Here is a 7,252-nt window from a genome sequence, read left to right on the forward strand (position 1 = left end):
GTGCGGGCGCCGTGGCACGGCCCGAGTTCTCCCGAGCTTGGCTCTCCTCGGTGTGCGCATGAGAAAGCCACCCAGGTGCTGGGAGGGAGGGGTGCTCGGCACGGCCCCTCCCGAAGGCGTGCCCGTCCCTTCCGTCACTGCTTTGCCCGTCGAGCGACGGCTGTCCATCCGGCCGTGGCACCTTTCGGTGGCCGAGGTGGAAAGGGCAAGGGAGCCGGGTGGCGTGTGCGCCTTCGGGGCTCGGAGCAGGCGGCTCCTCCAGCCCTTCCCACACCGGGGAGCGGGGCTTTTGCCAGCTGGCAGAGTTCCCCGCTTTCGGGCCGAGTGGCCCCCCTCTCGTGTGTGGCAGAGGAACTCCAAGGGCCGAGGGCTCCGGGTGTTCTAGGCTGCGCTTCGTGCCGCGCGTGCACGTGCGCACCTGAGGTGTGCTCGGTGGTCGGGCCCGTGTCCCCCGCGCTGGTGGGGCAGCCCGAGCCATGCCGGTCCTCTCGGTTGCGCAGCGCCTGGCTGCTGAGGGAAACCCTGGGCCCCGAGAAGGACGTGGCGGTGGTGGCGGCAGATGTCGGTGGATGCTCCCCCGAGGGCAGGAGCTGGGAAGGCACCCCGGTGGGGCCATGCAGGTCGTTTCCCTCGCCCCAGGGCAAGGTACCTAGTGCTCCGCGCCTCGGCGGTCCCCCCAGGTTTTTTCCCTCGGCGTCGTCAAATGCTGCGGGTTTGCCAAAAGGGGCCGGCGGGGCCGGGCGGTGGTTTAAAGACTTGGGCGGCTCGGCGTGGCCTGCCGTGGCAGCAGCGGTGCCCATGGCGGTGGCAGCAGGCGTGCCACGCGGTGGCCGTGTGGGGCGCCACTGAGGGGTGGGGAGCAGCTAATCCCGCCATCCCCTGTGGTGGTTGTCCCATTGTCACCAGTCGTAATCCTCCGTCGCCGTTGTTGTCCCTCCACAGGCCGCGGGGGTTAACCGTGCCGCGCCGGGGAGGGGCGCCCTGCCCCCCCCCCCCCCCCCCGCGGCCCATCCTCGGCGGAGAGGCCGCGGCGCGCTGTCGGCCGCGGGGGTCGCCCCGCTCGCCTCGTCGTAACAGGCGACGCCAGCAGAGAGCGCGTTCTCTCTGCCCTTCCTCAGCCGCGGGGTCGCGGCCACCTGGGCCCACCCACGCTCTCTCTCCTTGGCCCGCTGCTGCGGTCTCTGGCGCGCGCAGCTCTGCATCTGGCGCATCCGGCGCCTCTCCTCCCCTCGACAGCCTTTTCTCCTCGAACGTCCACTGGCCACACCGTCGTCCGCCGGCCGTCCCCTGGCTCAACCGCCCGCTCATGGGGGGCAAGAGCTATGCGGGCCATCCAGCAGCCGAGGCCCGCGAGCTCGGGCAACCCCGTGCCGAGCGGCGGCGGCGGCGGCGCTCGATGGGTGTCCCTCCCTGCGGGGATGGTCAGCTGGAAGGCGCCCGCCATCGCCCGGCCGCGGTCCCGTAATGGGCCCCGCTTGTCGCATCCTCCATCGCCCTTCCCAGCCACGTGTGGGCCGCAGGAAGGCGTGCGGGGCGGCCACAGGAGCGCTTCTCCACACCCGGTCTCCGCGTGCAAACGAGGAGAGCGGGCGTTGTCCCCCGGCTCAGCGCTGTACCACCTTCCGCTGGGCGTGTCCCCAAGGGAATGGGCCCTGGCGGTGCGACGCGGCGGTGGCGGTCCTGGGAGTGCGGCTCTAGCGGCGACGGGGTCTGCTGTCCAGCCCGCCCCGGGAGCCGGTGACACTGGTTTCGGTCTCGGTGGCACCCGCCTGCAGGGCTGGCGGCGGAGTGCATCCGCCAGTCACTCGCCTGCCCGGCAGGGGAGCGGTCCCACGGGAGGCGCACCGGCGGGGGCTGGTCGTCGTTGCGTGCCATCTCGAGCCCGGAGGAAAGGCCGTGCTGTGGGGGAAGAGAAAAGCTGGCCGCACAGCGGCGCGGCGGCGCTCCGTGAGGCCCGCGGCGTCGGGGGCCGAGGGAGAGCCACTGTGTGCGGGGGCCGATGGCCGCACGCCCCCGGCTGCGAGCCATGTGTGTTGTGCGTGTCATCCCGTCAAAGCGAGAAGCGGGCGGGCCGCCGTGCCCTCCTGCGTTCTGGCGCGTCCTGTGTGGCACTCCGCACAGAGGCCGGGCCGAGCCCGGGCGCCTGGGCCGCCTTTGAAGGACGGCGTTTGTGAGGTCGGCGTCTCCGCTCGCAGGGGGAGGCGGTCGGGGGCGTGGGCTCCCCCGCCTCTGGGCTGGCCATCGGAGTGTGGGTCTCCAGTTTTTTTTTTTCCCCCTTCCATTTCTGTGTGCTTGTATGGTCGAAGCCAGGCGCACACCCACGCGTCCTCGCCGCCAGAGTAACAAAAAAAAGGGCCGCTCGGCGTGAGCGGTGCCCGAAAGGCAGACGAGTCTTAGTGGTGGATCGCTTGGCTCGTGCATCAATGAAGAACGCAGCTAGCTGTGAGAATTAATGTGAATTGCAGGACACATTGACCATCGACACTTCGAACGCACTTGCGGCCCCGGGTTCCTCCCAGGGCTACGCCTGTCTGAGCATCACTTGACGATCAATCGCCGTCCGGGGGCCACCCTGGCAGCGCAGCTGGGGTTGCCTCACAGGCCGGTTGCCCGCGGTGGGCGGCGGTGGCGGTGGCGGCGGCGGCGTCCCGCTGGTTCCCGGTGGGAAGGCGGTCAGGGGTTTGGCGAGGGAAACGTTTCCCTAGGTGGCCTCGATGCCTTCCCTGCGGCTCAGTGGGCGTCGTCGTCGACGCGGTCATTGTCGTCGTCCTCACCGCGCAGGGTCTTCGTCCCCCTAAATGCAGCGAGCTGCTGGGGCGGAGCTCGTCCTCGCCGGGACCGTGCCACGGATGCGGTGACGCAGCAGCCTGGGGACAGCGAGAGACGGTGTCGAAATGCGCCGCCGAGGGCCGAGATAAAGAGAGAGGAGGGCGAGAAGGGGAGGCGAGGCGCGGGCCTCGCCCCTGGCCTCCCCCCAGCGCGGGCAGCTGTCTGCGGGTTCGTACCGCGGCGGTACCGTGCCATGCTGCTGCACGCGAGAGCAAGAGCGCCAGGGACGGGGCTTCCGACCCCCTCCTCCCTCCGTCCGCCCCCTCCTCCTCTGTCGCGGTCTCGGGGTGCGCCAAGGGGCGCCGTCACTCCTTTCTCTCTCCCCACCGAGGTCGTCGCGCACGCCGCCGCCCGGCTGGTCCTCCCGCACGGGGCCGTCTCTGCCGCGCTCCCTTTTTTGGTTATCGTCTCCGGGATGGGGTTCTCCATCTCCTCATCGCTCGCGTGCGCTCTCTCTCTCCAGCTCCCTCCGGGAGCGCGGAGAAGAGGGGGGCGGGCGGTGTAGCGGGCGAGGGAGACAAGGTGGCCATCTCCGCGCACACCCCCGTCTGCGGCGTGGCCGAGCTTTGGGCTTACAACCTCAGATCAGACGTGGTGACCTGCTGAATTTAAGGATATTTGTCAGTGGAGGAAAAGAAACTAACAAGGATTCCCTCGGTCACAGCGAGCGAAGAGGGAAAAGCCCAGTGCCAAATCCCCGACCCGCGGTGTGGCACGGGACATGTGGCATACAGAAGCCCCCCCCCCCCCGGCGGCGCTCTTGGGGGACCCAAGTCCTTGTGATCGAGGCTGCAGCCCGCGGACGGTGTAAGGCCGGTAGCGGCCCCCCGGCATGCTGGGCCCGGGGCTTCTCAGAGTGGGGTTGCTTGGGAATGCAGCCCAAAGCAGGTGGTAAACTCCGTCTAAGGCTAAATACCGGCACAAGACCGATAGCCAACAAGTACCGTAAGGGAAAGTTGAAAAGAACTTTGAAGAGAGAGTTCAAGAGGGCGTGAAACTGTTAAGAGGTAAACGGGTGGGGCCTGCGCAGTCCGCCCAGAGGATTCCACCCGGCGAGTTGTGGTCGGACGGCGCGGGTTCGGCAGATCCTCGCCTCCACCTCCCCTCCGTCCCCCAGGCAAACCCCATCCGTGGGAGCGAGCCGGGGGGGGGCGGGCTAGTGCGAGGACCACCCCGCCCGGTCGGCGGCCGGCCCTGGCCGGGCACATTTCCTCCACGGCAGTGCGCCGCGCCCAGCTCCGGGTTGTCTGGGAAGGCCTCCGGCGGGCAGGTTGCCCGGCGCCGCACAAGCGGTGGTGGGTGTTACAGCCCCCGGGAAGCAGGTCTTGCTGAATCCCAGGGCCGAGGGAGAGGACCGCCGCCACGCCCTCCTCCCCCCCCGTCGGTGGCGCCGGGGCAGGGGGCGTCACTTTTCCCCCCCTCCCTCCTGGGGTGGGGGGGGTGGGGGCGGTGTCCTCGCAGCGTGGCGTTTCGTGCGGGGGTGCGGGGACTGGGCCTGCTGGCCCCTGGCACTGCAGTCGACCGGGGCGAACTGTCCTCAGAATACCCCGACCGCGCGGCACCGCCAGGCCGAGCTTGATGGGCCTCACTCGGGCGCCCGGGGTCTGTGGCAATGTCGGCTACCCACCCGACCCGTCTTGAAACACGAACCAAGGAGTCTAGCACGTTCACGAGTCGGGGGCCATCCTTGAAAGCCCGCGGCGCAATGAAGGTGAGGGCCGGGGTGTGCTGGCCGAGGTGGGATCCCGGGGCGCGTGTTGCGCCTGGACGAGGGGCTGCGCGTGGGTGAGTGCGCTCCGCGTGGCCCGCCCGGGCACTGGGGCGTGCGCACGGCGGCGACTCTAGACGCATGCCGGGCCCTGCCCATGGATCGCCCCTGCTGCGGCGGGCGCCGCCTGCCCCCGCCTCCGCCTGCCCTCCACCTTGCTGCGGCCGGAGCCCCAGCGGCGGCCAGAGCCGTTGTCGTCGCACGCCACCACCCCGTCGGTTCCCACCAGCGGGGTCCCCAGAGCGCACAGCCGGTGCGCACGCGGCCGTGGTCAGCGTCGGCCGAGTGGTTCGCGTGGGGGAAGGTCCCCAGGGGGGTCCCCGGGGCCGGCGCCCTGCCTCGGCCGGTGCCTAGCAGCCGGCTTAGAACTGGTGCGGACCAGGGGAATCCGACTGTTTAATTAAAACAAAGCATCGCGAAGGCCTGAGGCGGGTGTTGATGCGATGTGATTTCTGCCCAGTGCTCTGAATGTCAAAGTGAAGAAATTCAATGAAGCGCGGGTAAACGGCGGGAGTAACTATGACTCTCTTAATGCCAAATGTGTCGTCATCTAATTATGATGTGCATGAGGGCTGGAGAAGGTCTAATTACAACTGGGCATAGCTGCAGAGATCGCACCTCCTCGTGGTCCCACTGGTAAGCCCTTAACAGGGTGACTAAGTCGATCTCTGCCCCAGTCTGGGAGCTGTTGGGACTCACCAGCCCAACAGTTCCTTCCAAATTTCGGTGAAACAAGTTTCTCGGTCTAAGTCGTTAGGCTTACTACCTGAAACCTGGCCCCCCGGTCGGACAGGGGCGACGCGTTCGGAGGTGGGCTGACCACCCAATCCATTCCCGATGTTGAATCTGGTCATGACTCGGCTATTCCAAATCCAAATCCGTTCCTCGGAGGAGGAAACTGGGGGCGGCCGTTACACCTTACTAGGGTATCGGTGGGCACTCAGACCTCCCGAGATGATTTTGTAACATTTACAACCACCAAACTGACAGAAAATGAATTGGGCTTGCTGGTGAATTTTTCTTTAGAACTGTATAGGTCAGATCTGCAGGAGCATGTACAGGGGGTGGTTCATTTTTCTGTTAATGGGGGGGTGTTGAACGGGTTTCCTGAGGTGTATGAACGGCCTACACCACAACTGAGTGAGGGGGACGACTTAAATCCTAGTCCCCCTAAGGACGATGATCAGAATGTACTTGAGAAGGGAGGCAGTGGGAAGGGGGAAGAGGGTACACCAGAGGCATTGCCTCCAGTGCCTGAGGTCCGCAGTGAACAAGCACCGGATGACATCGTGAAGGTGACTGTTCCTGACAAAAATCCACCATGTCCTTGCTGTGGTACCCAGGTCAACTCGATGTTGGCCCTAATTGAACACCTTAAGGGGTCTCACGGGAGGAAGAGGGTGTGCTTTCGGTGTGCCTAGTGTGGGAGGGAGGATTTTAACCATCACAGTACTGTTTGTCATTTTGCAAAGTGCAAGGGTCCAAAGGATGCGGGACCTCCAGTGGGAGAGTGGATATGTGAGGTATGCAGTAGAGATTTTATGACTAAAATTGGCCTAGGACAACACAAAAGATTGGCACATCCACTGGTTAGAAACCAGGAGAGGATTGATGCTTTCCAACTGAAAGAAACATCAAACCGAGGTGCCCACAAAAGATGCTGGACAAAGGAGGAGGAAGAGCTACTTGTCAAGCTGGAGGTACAGTTCGAGAGTCACAAAAACATTAATAAGCTCATATCGGAACACTTAACAACCAAAACAGCTAAGCAGATTAGTGATAAAAGGAGAATACTGCTCAGGAAGAATGGAGTGGGTGGGGGAGCAGCTGGGAACTTGAAATCAGAACCTGGGTCAAGTCATCAATCCCAGGCAGGAACTGTGAACAATCGACTTGGGGGGAACCACCAGCCGAGAGGACCAGCTGCTGGGAAGGGAACAATAGAGGCATCTGGACACCACCTTGATAGGGATAATGGTCCCTGGGAAACCGTTGGCCAGCAGAGGGCGGGGCGACTGCAGGCTCATTATCAGAAAAGGATCAAAGAACGTTTATCAGAGGGGACAATTAACAACTTCCCCAGAGCATTTGAACAGTTATTAGAAGGCCAGAAGGTGCGACCACTGCTCAATCAGACAGGGCAGGACTGCTTTGGTTGCCTGGAATCAGTGAGCCAAATAAGAACAGCACTCCGGGGGAAAGCAAAAAGGAAACTCGGGAGGAGCAGCCAAGAAAACAGTTTCAGAAGTGGATGAAGGACAGAGCGATCAAAAGAGGTAACTACCTCCGCTTTCAGCGTTTATTCCATCTAGATGGGGAAATTAGCGAAGATCATTTTGGACGACATCAAATGTCTGTCCTGTGACGTATCACCCAGTGAAATTTATTCGGTATTCAAGGCCAGATGGGAAACACCTGGACAGTTTGGTGTGAGACTTGAGAGTCTTTGGAGACTTTGAAATTAAAGGGAAGGCCCACAATAAGGCCTTCAGGGACTTAATTACGGCCAAAGAAATTGAAAAGAACGTGCGGGAAATGAGCAAGGGCTCGGCGCCAGGTCCAGATGGGATTGCCCTTGGGAACATCAGGAAGATGGATCCTGGGTATGCCCAGATTGCTGAGCTCTTCGACCTGTGGTTAACATCTGGTGACATC

At 63.7% G+C, this 7,252-nt stretch overlaps 1 non-coding gene across 1 annotated transcript; it reads left to right on the forward strand.

Moving 5' to 3' along the window:
* Window positions 1–2,388: 2,388 nt before the first annotated feature.
* On the forward strand, window positions 2,389–2,541 carry LOC129133445 (5.8S ribosomal RNA). The gene has a single exon (XR_008535984.1). It is a non-coding gene; the product is annotated as a 5.8S ribosomal RNA (ribosomal RNA).
* Window positions 2,542–7,252: the final 4,711 nt, after the last annotated feature.

The sequence above is a fragment of the Agelaius phoeniceus genome, chromosome 7, assembly GCF_051311805.1.
Source record: "Agelaius phoeniceus isolate bAgePho1 chromosome 7, bAgePho1.hap1, whole genome shotgun sequence".
NCBI classification, from domain to species: Eukaryota; Metazoa; Chordata; class Aves; order Passeriformes; family Icteridae; genus Agelaius; species Agelaius phoeniceus.